This window comes from Micropterus dolomieu, linkage group LG17 (assembly GCF_021292245.1).
Source record: "Micropterus dolomieu isolate WLL.071019.BEF.003 ecotype Adirondacks linkage group LG17, ASM2129224v1, whole genome shotgun sequence".
Classification (NCBI taxonomy): Eukaryota; Metazoa; Chordata; class Actinopteri; order Centrarchiformes; family Centrarchidae; genus Micropterus; species Micropterus dolomieu.
Genome location: NC_060166.1, coordinates 28118994 through 28135793, shown reverse-complemented (window position 1 = coordinate 28135793; position 16800 = coordinate 28118994). Strand labels below are relative to the sequence as shown.

At 42.6% G+C, this 16800-nt stretch overlaps 1 long non-coding RNA gene and 1 pseudogene across 2 annotated transcripts; one reads left to right on the top strand and one right to left on the bottom strand.

The window, feature by feature from the left end:
- Positions 1-16800, bottom strand: part of LOC123985339 — a 48253-nt pseudogene that overhangs the window by 7892 nt on the left and 23561 nt on the right.
- On the top strand, positions 11504-13676 carry LOC123986646. 2 transcript variants are annotated; one of them, XR_006828922.1, is made up of 3 exons: positions 11504-11643; positions 12374-12483; positions 13329-13676. It is a non-coding gene; the product is annotated as an uncharacterized LOC123986646 (long non-coding RNA). The 2 variants fall into 2 exon arrangements; XR_006828921.1 differs by having other exon boundaries at positions 11567-11677.

Genomic DNA, 16800 nt, shown 5'->3' with positions numbered 1-16800 from the left:
GTTGAAGAATCATATTCTTTGACTGTGAAGATTGCTTCTGGGAAATGACTCTGCCGTTGGTTGAGAAGCAGGCTAAAGTGGTCAGTATTACTGTGTTCGTTATTAGCCCTGACTGCAGTGCTAATGCTATTTATGCAATGATGTTAATATTGATGCTGCCTTTTATTTTGTTTACCTGAACTTTTAGTTCTACGGTGTTAATAAACATCAGTGAAGGAACCGGAGTCTCGCATTCAATCAATGGGCGGCATAGTAGAACACTTCTGCATCGGTGCAGACTCCGAGCAGACGAAGACGGACTAGCTGCAGGTCACATGCGGGGAAGGAGAGGCCACCTTGTGAATTGTTCGTGTTCATCCAAGGGGCAAGCGGACAAGGCTACACAAGCAAGCATGACGAGAAGCGTGTCTTGAAAGTAGCGCAAGTACTACCATTATAGCCCACGGACATTTTCATTTGTGCTTTTCCTTAAAGCTGCAGTGTACATTCTTTTTCCTGCAATTGATCATCTAGTAAGAATCAAAGAAACTAAGTAGATAAGTACATTAGCCTTCTCCCAGTTGAAGCTAAGATGTTTAAGTTAATATCAAGTATTGTTCATACAAGTGAGTCTTCATATTTAGACTGTGCCAAGAGGTTTATTATCTGTTGATAGCCTTTTGTTTACTCACTTCTTATGATACTGTAGTGTTTGGTGTGCAGTATTCAAAGGTTAAGCTAAGGTAATCAAAGTTCATTCGTTTTTCACCATTTCATGTTTTTGCACGTTTTAGATAACTGAATACATGTGTTTAACTTCCAACACATTTGAACAATACATTTAATATGTCACACTCAAAGGAAAACACTTTTCTTCCAACTGAAAAGATCGTTCATGGAGACCCTCAAGAAGATAGTGACGCAGAGCAGACTACCCTATCACAGCAAGCTGACGCTGATGAGCAGGTGGACGACACAGTGCAGGACACCCAATCTCAGGTTGGTGCAGATAAAACACAACTGCCTCCTGGAATTAGGAAATCTGGACGCACACAAAAGCTCACTGAAAAGGGAAAGGCTCTGTTAGATGACAAATTGAAGGATCTAAATATGAGTTTTGTAAAGATGTACAGAAGATGGAAGTATCACATCAATGGCTTAAAACGGTCCGTTAAGAATAATGATGCTGATGATCTGATTGATGAGATCGTAAATGCAATCAATACCATCCAAGTTGACATTGACGATACTTACCTCAAAATAAGAGCCATTTCAAGTCCTGAACCTGAGGTTCGGAGAATGAATGACACATGCCAGGCATTCACTAGGATTGCAAATACAAATGTTCAACATTTCCGCAGTGGAGCTGATTTAGAAACCATATCTTGGCCTGATGCTAAATCAGTGTTTGACAGCACAGTGTCTAGTGTTTCCTCAGCTCAAACCGCTAAGTCAAAAGCTTCTTCTAAAGTATCCAGACACTCTTCCATCCTGTCCCTTAACGCAAAACAAGCGGCAGCTGAAGTTGTGGCTACGCAAGAGGTGATAGAAATTACAAAGGCACAACATCAGCAGAAGGAAGAAATTCAAAGACTTGAGGTGGCAGATCAAATCTTGAAGGCTGAAAGAGAAGCTAAAGAAAGGGAAATTGAAGCAGAGAGTGCTAAAAAAAGAGCTCAGTTCATAGCAGAATGTGCGGATAGAAAATTGAAGCTGGAAGGGAAAAGAAGAGAAGTAGAACGGCTAGAAGAACTTAAAGGGCATGTTGCAGCTCAAGCAAGATTGCAGGTTTATTCAGAATCTGTCGATCCACCACTTGCACTTAACCCTTTAAGGGATCCTTTTTTCCCTTCCTATCAAGCACCAGGCTCCCAAGCTCTTCCTGCACAACAAGCCAAACCCAGTCGAGTCCATCATCCACATGAGGTTACAGCCACTACAAACCCTCTCCCACAACCCTCCATGTACACCTCATGTTCTGTTCCACAGCCAGCTACATTTTCTCAAGTCCCCGTAAGTCAAGTCATCACCCCAACTGTACTTCCACTCATGCAACAAGCCGCAACCACTCAAGCCTTTTTAACCTCTCATGAAGCTTCCAATGACCTGGTGAGAACTCTGGCTGAAGCAATCACAGCTAATCGAGTTCCAATCCCAGAGCCTGAAGTTTTCAAGGGAGATCCTCTCAAGTACAATGATTGGAAGCTTTCTTTCGTTACTCTGATTGATCGCAAGAACCTGCTAACTCAAGAAAAGTTATTCTTTCTACGCAGGTATGTTGGTGGCTCAGCCAAAAGAGCTATTGAGGGCCATTTTCTTGTAGGAACAGAAACAGCTTATCGTGCTGCCTGGGACATACTTGAGGACAGATTTGGTAATCCATTCATAATTGCCAAGTCATATCGTGACAAGATACAGACGTGGCATAAAATTGGCCCCAAGGACAGCGAAAATCTTCGTGAGTTTGTTGATTTCCTGAGCAGTGTGGAAGCAGCTATGCCATATGTTCAAGGTCTACAAACTCTCAACGACTGTGTGGAAAACCAAAGGATTACCGCCAAGCTCCCGGATTGGTTGAGCTCACGCTGGAATAGAGAAGCCACAATTTATCAAGATGGACACAAAATGTTCCCGGACTTCAGCTACTTTGTGAGATTTCTCAACATGGAGGCTCGAATTGCATGTAACCCCATCACGTCATTATGTGCAGTGAAGCCAACGGACCAAGAAAGATCAAAGCCTACAGAACGAGAACAGTGTAAATATCAACGAAATCAAAACTTTAGTGCTAAGACTTTCACCACTAATACAAGTGAGAAGACAAGCATCACATGCATGTTTTGCAAGAAGAAAGGCCATGCTCTCCATAGGTGTCTCAAGATCAGGGAAAAACCAGTTGAAGAAAGAGTTAAGTTTGTACAACTGGAGAAATTATGTTTTGGCTGCCTTCGTATTGGCCATAACTCCAGAGCGTGTACATCCAGGAGTGTGTGTGACTTATGTGGAAAACGCCATCCAACTTGCCTACATCAAGATCGTGGGAAGAAAGATAAAGAACTAGGAGACAAGAACCAACAGTCTGAAGCAATCGAAATACAGCAAGCTACCTCTAACCGAGTTGTTCAAGAGAAGAGCAGCACCCATACTTCATCTATTGTTCCAGTCTATGTCTCCACGACAACGGAACCAGACAAGGAAGTTTTAGTGTATGCTTTACTTGATAGTCAGAGCGACACAACCTTCATCCTGAAGGATGCAGCTGTAACATTGGGTGCCAAGAAACAGCCAGTAAAACTTAAGGTGTCCACGATAACATCAAAAACAAAAGTGGTGAATAGTCAAAAGGTGCAAGGTCTACAGGTAAGAGGCATCAGCTCTGACACTAAAATCAAACTCCCAACAACCTATACCAGAGATTACATACCAGCAAACAGATCCCATATACCCACAAGCAAAACTGCAAAATCCTGGCCTCACTTAGAACATTTGGCAGATGAAATGTCACCTGAGCTCGACTGTGAAGTAGGGTTGTTAATCGGTTATAACTGTCCACAAGCCTTACTTCCCAGAGATGTCATCACGGGCAAAGAAACCCAGCCATATGCACAAAGGTCTGTGTTGGGTTGGAGCATTATCGGCTACAGCAGCACGGAAGTAGATTATAATCATGAGGATGAAATTGGTGTGAGCCACCGTATCATCATAAAGAAAGTTCAGCCAGCTACCAGGCCCTCTACTGAGCTCAAGTCTGAGGTCCATTTCGTTTATAGAACTCAAGTAAAGGAAATGATCACTCCAGCAGATATACTCAAGGTCTTTGAGTCAGATTTTACTGAGAAGTACAGTGAAGAAGTTCTAATGTCACAAGAAGACCTTAAGTTCTTGGTGAAGCTGAAAGAAGGAATCAAGCAAAAGGCAAATGGGCATTACGAAATGCCGTTGCCTTTCAAGGAAGAGAGGCCAATTCTGCCGGACAACAAAGTGTGTGCAGAACATAGACTCAGATGTCTGGAAAAACGTCTTAAGAAAGATAATCAATATCGCAAGGATTATGTGGCCTTTATGGAGGACATAATAGCGAGAGGTGATGCTGAAAAGGTTCCAGAGCCAGAGGTAACCAATCAGACCACGTGGTATATCCCTCACCATGGGGTTTATCACCCCCAAAAGCCAGGAAAAATTTGCGTGGTGTTTGATTGCTCAGCTAAGTTTCAGAATACATCACTGAATGAGCATCTACTCACCGGGCCAGACCTTACAAACACCCTTGTAGGGGTCTTGTGTCGTTTCCGTAAAGGACAAGTAGCTATCATGTGTGATGTAGAGCGGATGTTCCATCAATTTCATGTTGCACCAAGGGACCAAGACTACCTCAGATTTCTGTGGTGGGAAAGAGGAAATATGGAAGCTCCACCGTCAGTGTTCCGCATGAAGGTTCACTTGTTCGGTGCTGCATCGTCACCTGGATGCGCAAACTTGGGGTTCAAACACCTAGCTGCAGAAGGAGAAGGCAAGTTTAGTGAAGCCACAGTGAAGTTTAAACAGCGCAGCTTTTATGTTGATGATGGATTAACAAGTTTGGACCGTGAAGAAGGAGCTTGTTAGAGAGGCAAGAGAGCTCTGCAACACCGGTAAACTCCGCTTACACAAATTCATTACCAACAACAAGAAGGTCCTTGCAACAATCCCAAAGCAAGAACTCGCTGAAGTTGCCGCTGACCTGGACATGGCCTTGGGTGAGCACAAGATGGAACGGGCTCTCGGCGTCCAATGGTGCATTAGTTCAGATAAGTTCCAGTTCAGAGTGAGGGTAAAAGAGCATCCTTTTACCAGAAGAGGAGTACTGTCAACCGTGGCCTCAATTTTTGATCCTCTTGGATTTGTGGCACCTATCCTTTTGAAAGGTAAACAGATTCTACAAAGGATGTGCCAGGACAAGGTAGGATGGGATGAGCCACTTCCTGACGACCTCAGGCCGCGTTGGGAAGCATGGCTCCAAGACCTTCATAAGCTGTCTTCAGTAGAGATACCACGGCACTACATACCATTGGCAGCCCAGGAAGTTCAACAGTGTGAACTTCACCATTTTTCCGATGCCAGTGTTTTTGGCTATGGAATGTGTTCTTACCTTAGGGTTGTTTCGAAGTCCGGAGAAGTTCATTGTGCTCTTGTTATGGGGAAGGCAAGGGTTGCACCGACTAAGGTAACAACTATCCCAAGGCTGGAACTCTCAGCTGCGGTCGTGGCCACAAGGACAAGTGATCTGCTAAAAAGAGAAATAGAGATCAAAGATTTACAGGAATACTTTTGGACCGATTCCAAGGTCGTCCTTGGTTACATTAACAATGATGCGCTTTTCATCATTGTTAATTTCATCTATTCGTAGCCAATCAGATCCAGCAGATCAAATCGAGCACAGAACCAAGGCAGTGGCAATATGTTGCCTCAGAAAATAACCCGGCTGACCATGCCTCTCGAGGACTCATGGCAAAAGAGCTTGTAGAGTCTAACTGGTTCACTGGACCTAGTTTCCTGTGGCAAAGGGACCTCCCTAAGGAAGAAGAGATTAAGGTGAAGGAACTCAATGAGGACGACACAGAAATCAAAAGAGCACAAGTTCACACAACAAAGGCAAATGAGGAAAGGTCCCTATCAGACCGACTTCAGAAGTTTTCAGATTGGAAAAGAGTCGTAAGAGCCATAGCAAGACTTAAGCGTCTTGCTAAGGAGATGAAAGGTCTTAAAACAAGATCCTATGAAGCTACGACACTTGAAGAAAGAATGGATGCTGAACAATTCATAATCCATGCAGTTCAAGAAGAAGCATTCAGGGATGAAATCAAAGCTCTGAAACAAAAGAAAGAGGTACAAAGGAGCAAGTCAACCGAACTGCACAAGTTGAATCCTTTCATGGACAGCCAAGATATCCTGAGGGTGGGAGGTAGGTTGACACAAGCAACACTCCACCCTCATGTCAAACACCCAGCTATCCTCCCCAAAGGACATCATGCGTCTCGATTGTTGATAAAGCACTATCATGAGAAGGTGAAGCATCAGGGTCGTGGAATGACCATCAATGAATTGCGTTCCAATGGGATTTGGATCCTGGGGTGTAGTAGCGAAGTATCATCACTCATTTTCAAGTGTATCAAATGCAGAAAGCTCAGAAGGTGTAATCAAGAACAAAAAATGGCCGACCTTCCACCAGAAAGGATGGAAGCTACCCCTCCATTTACCTATAGTGGTATGGACTGCTTCGGACCATTTTATGTTAAAGATGGAAGGAAAGACTTGAAGAGATATGGGCTTCTATTCACCTGCATGTGTTCACGTGCCATCCACATTGAGGTATTGAATGACCTTTCCACTGATGCCTTCCTGAATGCGTTGCGCTGTTTTATTGCCATAAGAGGCAATGTAAGTCAACTGCAAAGTGATCAAGGCACAAACTTTGTGGGGGCACGCAATGAATTCCAAGAATTAATGAAAGGAATGGAGCAAGAACGTGTGAAAGAGCTAGGATGCAACTTTGTCATGAACCCACCTGCTTCCAGTCACATGGGCGGTGTCTGGGAGAGGCAGATTCGGACCGTGAGAAGTGTCCTTACATCCATCCTAGACCAGTCTGCTGCAAGATTAGACAGCTCTTCATTAAGAACATTCCTGTATGAAGTGATGGCTATAGTGAATAGTCGACCATTGACCACTGAACATCTCACTGATCCATTAGGACCTGAACCCCTAACTCCAAACCACATATTGACAATGAAGTCGTCAATAATCGCACCACCACCGGGTGAGTTTGTAAGGGAAGATCTCTATCTTCAGAAAAGATGGAAGAGAGTACAGTTCTTGTCCAATGAATTTTGGACCAGGTGGAGAAAGGAGTATTTGCTGAATCTGCAGCAGAGGAGCAAATGGAACAAGGAAAGGAGAAATGCTAAAGTGAATGACATTGTCCTGTTGCAAGATGATGGCACATCAAGAAATCAGTGGAAGCTGGCGAAGGTGGTTGAGGTCTTCCAAGGAGCTGACGGAAGAGTCAGAAAACTCAAACTGTTACTCAGAGACACAACACTAGACAGTAAAGGCACACGCTCACATAAGCCAGTTTACTTAGAAAGGTCAATACACAAAACAGTACTATTGCTTGAGGCTGAATAAGGAGGTTAGCTCTTCAATGACATTGTTTGTTCATATTTGAAGGTATAGTTCTGTGTTTACATCAATGTTTTACAAGGTTCTGTTAACAATGTTAATTTTTCATTGTGAATCACACATTGTGTGATGGTGGGAGTGTAAAGGCAGCCAGGGTTTATTGTATTTATTTTGAAATACTTACCTTTATTTTGACATGACAAAACCCGGAAGTAGGGCCTGTACGTCAGTAAGCTTCATGAGAGAAAAGGACGTACCTGCAGCGGTGAGGTTACCTGCTAGTTGGTTTCTTTATTATTACTCCATCTGTTGTGGTGTTTTCTACAACTGTGTAAGTTGAAGAATCATATTCTTTGACTGTGAAGATTGCTTCTGGGAAATGACTCTGCCGTTGGTTGAGAAGCAGGCTAAAGTGGTCAGTATTACTGTGTTCGTTATTAGCCCTGACTGCAGTGCTAATGCTATTTATGCAATGATGTTAATATTGATGCTGCCTTTTATTTTGTTTACCTGAACTTTTAGTTCTACGGTGTTAATAAACATCAGTGAAGGAACCGGAGTCTCGCATTCAATCAATGGGCGGCATAGTACATATGATTAAAATTGTAGATTGTTGCATTCTTTGTAAGTGGGCAAACCTGCAAAATCAGCAAGGGGTCAAATACTTTTTTCCCCCACTGTAGTAGGCTATAATATAAGCAAAAACTGAATTTTGCGTAATAAGGTGTTGTTACTTTCCGCTACTGGAATTGGCGCTCATCCCGTCTTCTCTCCCTAGATCCCCGCCTGGCTAAAATATTGGACCTTCTCGGGTCACAGTCTGGACACTCAGCTATGGTTCCCCCTCCTCTGCACAGCAGCCACCAACCCGGTTCTGTATGTATCTAGACTTCCACTCTGCCTCGCTTGTCCCCGGCTCAATCTCTGATCCCTTCAACCAGAGGCGTGGGGTGGGGTAAATTTTTGGGGAAGACAAGTGAGAGGGGATGTCCTTTTTGGAGGGCAATTATCTAATGCATTGTGCTCTTACAGTGCATAATAATTGAATCACATTTTAAAGATGCACACTGTTATCAATACACACGCTGAAAGGTGCATTTACCTACACGTACGCTCTCTCTCTCTCTCTCTCTCTCTCTCTCTCACCCCCACTCCCTCTCACCCCAAATAGCATACATAGCACCATGTCAATGCTTATAGTGCACAGTACAAATTGGCAATGGTTAAGAATAAAAGAAGCATTCACAAGCCTAATCAGAAGAAGTTTGAAGTTTTACATTTGCATATTAGTGGTGCATGTATCAAATAAGCTTACATACTTCTTATTTAATGCTTGGCCAAATGTTCATAACACACCATCACTCAAGACTAACAACCGAGAGTACCAGACCAACAGAGTATAAACAATTAGTCAGGTAACCTGGCCCAGTGCCCTGTGGCAGATGCTGTCTGTGGTGCTCATTATCTGTACGTACACAACCGCAGTAAAAACTATTATTCGACTATTCGCAGCTAAATCCAGGCAAGCAAAGCATAACAAACAATATAACCACACAAAAATCGCACAAATAGCTGCAGTTCAGTTAAGTTCAGGGAGAGAAGGAGGTGACATTTCACTCAGCCTATTTGAAAAGGTAGGCCATGCTCCTGTCTTTCATGGTGGTAAAGTGGTCAATAACCAAGTTATAGAATTTCCCATTGGCTTTTAGGTCCTCCACAGCAGTCAATTTAGGTTTGTCGCTACCAGCTAGCCACTCTGTACGGATATAGTTTTCCTCATTGAACGTCCGAAGGCGTTGGTCTTCCATCAGATTTAATCTTAAGTTGCTGCTATAGTGGTAGTTTATTAAAACTACAAATGTCCACCCTCCATAACTGCGCCAGCTGAAGTTGCTAACAGCTCCCATTATTTCATCTGAATGACGTTGAGCGCATGCTGTGATTTGATTGGCGTGAAGCCAGACAGTGGCTGGCTTCCCTTGGTATCATCCTGACTAATCACAGGTAAGCAGTGGCATGACAGTGGCGTAATATGATTGGTTAGTCAGGTTAGTTTTTTCACAAAGGGATGCCAACTCTGCCTTTCTTCCCCCGCGTAGGTAGACTGCAGGCCAGTCTACAGTGGTGCAATATAGTGGTTTACCACACATCCAATGCATAGCATTCAGAGGGGCGCTGTTTCATTTATTATAAAATACTCACTGAGAAATTGGGAACTGATGACAGCAACAGCATATAAGATTTATCGAAACAAAAAACATTGTGTTTTTATTAAAATGATGAATATAGTCTGATAAAAGCAGGGGAAGCCTGGCCTGAAAACACCACTGCCTTCAACCCTGCAGAAAATATTCCTCTTTTATCTAGTCTCCTCCATCTCTCAGTCCTGCACTTGGGTCCACTAGCCCAGCAGTAACAAAGTTAAAAAACAAAGTGTTGGTAATAATAACTTGCTGTTTTAGTTAGCCTACACTATAAGAATAAAGAAGTGGAGCGCTCTCTCTCACACATGCACACACAGACAATGACTTAAACACTTACATGAAACAGAAGTCAGTGTAACCATAATCACCCAAAAAGAAACACTGATTAAAATTGATAAACTCAACCTTCCACAACTCTCCGCTGCTCTGCCTGCTGCTCTTGTCCCTGGGTCAAGTCTGTGTCGTCTGCAGAGTCATTTGCATGTCAGTGCTACTTTAACACCGCAGCCTTTGCAGCAAGCATCCCTGTCCAAGTTGACAACAACACACTTCCATTAAGCTAGTTCTAATTGAGCAGCAGAATAAGTTATGGTGACTACTACAGGCATTTCATCACGCTGCAGAGCAGCACCTAACAGAAAGACTCACTGAGGTGATGGTTGCTGGCATGAGTTAGGCTTACGGACTGTAAAATACTGGCGCAACATGTATATAATTGAGGAACATATTAATTTTTAGCTGCTCTGTGACTAGTGTTTTGCTAACGTTTACCAGAAAGTCCAGTTAGTCAGTGCTATGGTAGGTGGTAGCTCCATTCAAAAGGCCAATAAGACATTGTGTGTGTCCTGAGGGTGTGTTCTGTCTCCTGTAAAGGGTTCCTATAATTTGGAACAATTGTAATAGTAAGTAAACAGGCAGTTAACAGTACCTGAGAGCGTTAAGGTGGCTCTGACTCTGTTAAATAACACAGACACTGCTGCTAAGTACCGTCTGAGTCTGAAAACTGTCTACTGGTCAAACATGGCTAAACATAGTCTTAAAATGAGTGGGAAACCTTGTATGTCTTATACATCGTAATGTTTAGAAAATGTAGTTGCCATTTGTACATGACGTACAGTGGGGCCAAAAAGTATTTAGTCAGCCACTGACTGTGCAAGTTCTCCTACTTAGAAAGATGTAATGTAAAGGTCTGTAATTTTCATCATAGGTACACTTCAACTATGAGAGACAAAATTATAGTGGAAAATAAGTATTTGGTCACCCACAAACAAGCAAGATTTCTGGCTCTCACAGACCTGTAGCTTCTACTTTAAGAAGCTCTTCTGTCTTCCACTCGTTACCTGGATTAATGGCACCTGTTTAAAAATCCCACTTGGGACCCACTTGGTTCCAGGGTTAAAGAGGGAGGAGGGACAGTAACCAAATTTGGCTATAAAGGTAATGGTACATGACTAGTGGTTGCTATATTGTTAAGTGAATTGTTTGTACTCACTGAAATGTCCTCCTTGTTTGCTAAGCACACAAGAGATACAAAAATCAGTTTATGTTCTGACTGATTTGGATTGGATAGATGTTTGACGCATACATTTTGAGCTAAAACTGGGCTAATCAGATGCAGTTTTAAACCCTGCAACATCACATCAGAATACGTCAAAACATCACGACTGTGGAGGAAAATCAATATGAGCAGAGTGGCCTGCAGCATAGACAGACTGTTCTGTGAGTGGACAGCTACAGGTATCTTTATATGCAAAGAAACTAATTCCTAATTGCACCATGTGGGGTAACAGCGTTTGAAGTCCTCTAAAAAGTCTTCAAAGAGAATTCTTAACAATGATGACAGCAGCAGTACATCTCGTCATCCTCTCCTCCCACAGCAACAAGCTCTCGTCTCTACAGCTTCTGTTTAAACGTCATTTACATGGACATTTCTGAATCAGGTCACTGCTGAAAGTGAGCAATAATCAGATTAGTGTGTGTTAATGAGGTGCTTTGAACAAATGACAAATAAAAGATGTAAATTACACCAAAACTTCAGATATAACAGGCACAGTTTGTATATTTGTGGGTAACAACTCTTTAACACTGTCAACTATTTAAGTTAACTCATTAACAACAGATTATAATGTGCATACAGAAGATGCAGAGTTCATATTTGGGGTCTTAGACCTGACTTTGTCACAGCCCAACAGGACACACCAAACTCAGCAGAGATTGGGGAGTGCTGATATCTTCCCACCAAAGAAACTCAAACTCAGAGCCTATAGGTGGACGTTGGGGTATATGAACAGCAACCAAAGCAGTAAGTGACTAACGCACCGCAGCAGAGGTGTCAGGTGAGCAGTGCAGCAGCATGGCAGGGCCATAGAGTGAGCAAAGGAAGAAGCGTAAATGCGTCTTAATGCAAAGGGTTAGATAGATGCAATTAGTGGCCACTTGATGAGGTACACCTGTACAATCTGATGCAATCCAACACACCAGCCCTGCTGTAATATCTATCTTTACAAAACTCATAATGTTCAGGTTTAGGTGAAATTGTCAGAAAAGGGTAAATTCAATTATATGTTATTATTGAGGTCAAAGTTAAATGGGCTGTTGTACTGGGCTGCATTATATAGAGATGTGTTATAATGATTTGTCCTCCATCCACAGTCCAGTACAACATCTCTAACTATTACATCAGTGCTAAAACATATAATTGAATTTAACCTCTATGACAATGTCAACACAAACTAAACATCATAGGCATTGTACAAGTTGATTTTTTTTAGCAAAACAGTTGCATTAGACTGTACAGGTTAGGTAACAAAGTGGACACGGAGAGACTTTACCTGGGTGGCCCGGCCAGGTATATTTGGCAACCTATTTTAGCATTTTGTAGCGAAACAGAGAGAGAGATATCTGGTATTATATTACAAGCACAGACCAGGTAAAGCAAGTGTGAACAGTGAACACACCAATGCAGTTCTCATTCATGTTGGTTTTGATTTATTTAATAGAGTACGTCATTAACGAGCCTCCTCTACATGCAGTGCACCTGCTGCTGTAAAAACGGAACTGACACATACAGGGAGAGAGAGGTGGAAAGAGGCACCGCAAGCCGCTGTGCAGCAGTAAGACACCAGAGTTTTGTTTCAGAAAGGTAAAGCAACTGCTACTATACAGTGAGCTCACTCGCATTATTAAAACAACACTCCGATCATTATTTTGTCGCTGTTAATTACGTCATTGCTGTCGGACAATCATTTTCTTTCTATCAGTGCAATGCATGACGGTATATATGGCTTGGTTAGTGACCATCGGTTGTACACTACTTTTCAAAATGCATTCTGGGATACATTGAGTGGACTATATAGGGTATAATAACTCTCACTATACATTCGGACACTACAAAATGGCGAGCTTACTATATAGTCCAATATGTAGTGAGTAGTGGGTGATTTCGGACACAGCCATTGGCTCATGATATGCGTGTTAGCACAGGCAGCTTAGCTCTGTGAAGTGAGACAGTGACACACTGCTGGTGGAAAAACGTTACTAATATGTTACTAGATTATTATTATGTCATTGCTAGGTGGTTGCAAAGTGGTTACTAATATATTGGTAAAGCAAGGATGTTCACAGTAGTTGACAAGACAGTAGTAACTGTGTGTTTCCCAGCAAGCGCAGTAATAAAAAACCATGACGTAAAAATAAGCTGCATTATTCATTGAATACACTTGGACAATTTCACCCAAACTAAGCCCCAAACCCTGACAGTGTTAGTGCCCCTCTGCATTACAAAGCCCAAAAAACCTTTTCAACACTTTTTATTTAAATTGCTTTATGTTTTTTTAAATGACTGCATGCTTAAATCTGGGGCAGAGAACATTTCTTTAAAGATTAGACGTGTGGTCCATTAACTACACAGCTCCCTAAGCTGTAGCTTCAGATCAGACATGTCTGAGTGAACATCACTCCTTAATGCACCAGTCTTGTCGTCCACAGAGAGCTTCAGTGGTGACGTAGCAGAAAGATCCAGACATAGACGCACTGCTGAGGCTCCACATGATGACGAAGCGCACAGTGCAGTATGAGACTGAGGACAGACCAATAAGGACCGATGAGAGAACATTGTGACAATGGAGAACTGGTCCACATGAAAACGGGGCCAGATGAAGGCTCAAACTAAAGCAAAAGTTTCAATGCTATGGGAAAACACTTCTTCGAGGAGATTATTACTGAAATAAAAGAATCAAAGCTCTGTAAAATGTACTCATGTATCTAAACTAAACTCTTATTTTCTTTGCTGTGGAAAACTAGTGGAGATAAGAGATGCTACAGGTCTGCATTAAAGTTCATGGAAAAACATTTGGAGACTGTGTGCTGTGACGTTATAATGACTAATTTGAGTTTGGGGGTGTTCGTATTTTGACTGGCACCTCTTGGCACATGTGCAGTACATCCGGAGGCTCTGAGATTTTCATGCTGCCAATTAAAGAAGAGCACATAATGCCCCAAGTAGGTCACAGCAAATACAGTGATGAAACATGATTGACTAGTGTGACATTTCATCATTGCCTCTGATTTCTACTCCCACCTCCTCGGTGAGCAGCTTTTGATGACTTGGCAACGGTACTGAACTGTCTTCCGTCAGGTGTTTAAGGGTTCTACAGTACAGGAATAAGTCCTTAAATCCTGTCTTAGGTAATACCAAAAGGGAAAAACACTAAATTATTAGGGATGGTAAGGTTCACTGATTCGCATCAGTGCACTGACCAGCATATAAGTTAAAGATGAAAGAAAGATAAATTCCTGCAAATCAAATGTTACGAGACACTTTTTTTTCCAGAGACATGACGTATGCAATTTGCAAAATAAACCGCACCTTAAGCAAGAGCTAAGTACTGCAGCCTCCTAAAATTGTAAAACTCTTAACTGTGTGGAGGGTTTTGTAACTGGAGACACAGAACAGGAAAGGAGGACTGGTTTAAAGAGGTCATATTCTGCTTTTTGGCTTTTCCCTTTCCTTTCTTGTGTCATATCATTTTTAATAGGTTTTCAAAGTGAAAATGCCCAAAGCCCACCCCATATGAAGTTACCATCTCCCACAGAAAACACTGCTCCTGAACTGCCTGAAAACAGCTGGACTGTAGTCCAGCCTTGACTTCTGTAAACTATCTGTGTCACTGTAACACGCATCATAATGCTCGCCAAGCAGCCAGTGTGGCACGCCCTCAAAACGCTGGTGGAGAAACACACTGAGCTGCAGCACACACAGTGACGTCTGCCAGCTGCCTCCCCTCACTCCCACCCTCCTTACAGAACGCTGAAAGATCAGTTTGTTACAAATGAATTACTTACCACTCCAGCCTCCAGTTCAGCTACAGTCTAGGTTGTGAAGCTGGTTTGGGAACATGTACAGCTGAACCAAAGCAGCGTTTACCGGCTTTTCAGGACCCACCCTACTCTGCTTCTGATTGGTAGTAGTCCTTAACTCCTTAAGTCCTTAACATGTGCAACTACCAGCAAAGATCAAATAGAAATGAGATGCTTCAACAGAGTGTGCTGCACCAATGTACAGTATGACAAAAATGTGGTCCATCCATCTGTCCATCGTCAACAGCTTATCCTGCGTACAGGGTCGCGGGGGGGCTGAATCCCAGCTGACATCGGGCGCAAGGCAGGTTACACCCTGGACAGGTCGCCAGTGACAAAAATGTGGTGTTTTTTTGAAAATTAAACCATAGAACCATAAATAAAATTATGAACTTGAAAATGAGGATAACATGACCTCTTTAAGGCAAGGTCCAGGCTCAGTTTTATGAAATCATGTTGAATTCCAATGGGGTGAATTGTATCCTACCACATTGGTAGTTGCTTCATATGTTATCTTTAATGTATCAGATCATTGGCAATGCATCCAGATGCATATTGCATTGGCCTCAGTGACAGAGATGCACATCCCTATCCATTACAATTAATAATTACATTATCCAATTAAAAAGACATCTTTCAAAAGTTTACTTCAGTAGAGTTAAACATGTACTAGCAGTCAACTGAAAAACTTTGGTACCCGCTCTTTGCCAATGATTTTTCTTCTGAGATGCTAATTCATGTCTACATCGATAAGCACTGACTTTATTTCACCAGAAAGCCCATTAGGGTAGAGCTCACTAAGGGCCTGTGTCCACCAAAGCGTTTTTTTTCCTGAAGCCAGCGTCCTTTTCAATTAATTGCAATGGGATCGCCGCGTATTTACAACATGGTAAAAACGCCAGCAGTGTGACAAGGCGCTGAGCGTGTATTCCACGCTGGGCATTGGTGACTGGGCACTGAACGTTTTTTAAAATGTTCAACTTTGGGCAAAACGCAGCGCTCGTCACTATTAGTTTTTACCCAGCCGTCGAATCACAGTACAGGAGCCCCAGCTCTTGAACAAAACGAGGTGTTTCCTCGCCCACAAAATGTTTCAGCTTTCTCTTCATGCAGAGCAAGGGCCAGAGCAAGTAGACCTACCCTGCTTTGTGGTGACATTTTTAGATTCAGTAAAATTAGGTAGCCTACTTGCAGAACATCACTTTCACGGATATTATGTATCATAGTAACCAAACCGTCTCAGCCGAAGAAAACGCTGTGCCTCCAAAGTGCACCCTAGCACTCTCAGCTAGGCATTTTCAGAAGAGCAGCTGGCGTGTTCAGCTGGTAAAAAATGCTTTGGTGGATACAAGCCCTAATGCCGCTTTGGAGAAAAACTAAGGTCTTTTTCGGACAAGACACAAACCTTGACTCCAGCACAGCCCTAGCTCCTCCAGTCCATACACATTTTGATCTAGACACTGCTACTCTTCATGGGCAACAAACATCCAGGAACCTGCCACCCAATCAAACGCAATTGGTTCTATTTTACTGATGGTTCAGTCCAAATGCTTTATTTCCTCAATTAAAGGGATACTTTGCGATTCTTATCCAATACATGTTTTGTTAAATTTGGCGAATATTTCCTCATGGGTAGATAAGCTCTCCGTTTTCCAGTTTTCCTACACAGCCCTGGGTCTGTAAATTGAGCACAAACAAAGCAGGTGGCGGTGGCGCGCTCGGAGCAGTGGTAGAGATAACGTAAACAAACAGCAGTAAGTTCGAACATGACAGACTCATTACGGGACTCTATATCTGTGAAGATGACTGAGATACAGCCACAGAGGGAAAGGTCTGAGGAATTGTGAAACAAGTTATATGACCAGGCGAGGGGGAAGACCTGTGTTAACATCTGTGAAGTGTTCCAATGCTGGATAAATCTACAAGATTTGAAAGGAATGAAAACCGATCCTGAGTTGCTCTGTTTCTACTGGACAGGTGAGTAATGTCAGCTTCAGTATTACCTGTCTTATCTGTCTGTTGTCATGTTTGTGATGATCCCAGCTGGTTAGCTTTGTTAGCTTTGCCTCAGTAGTCAGAGTGTGTGTGGTAGAGGAGCAGG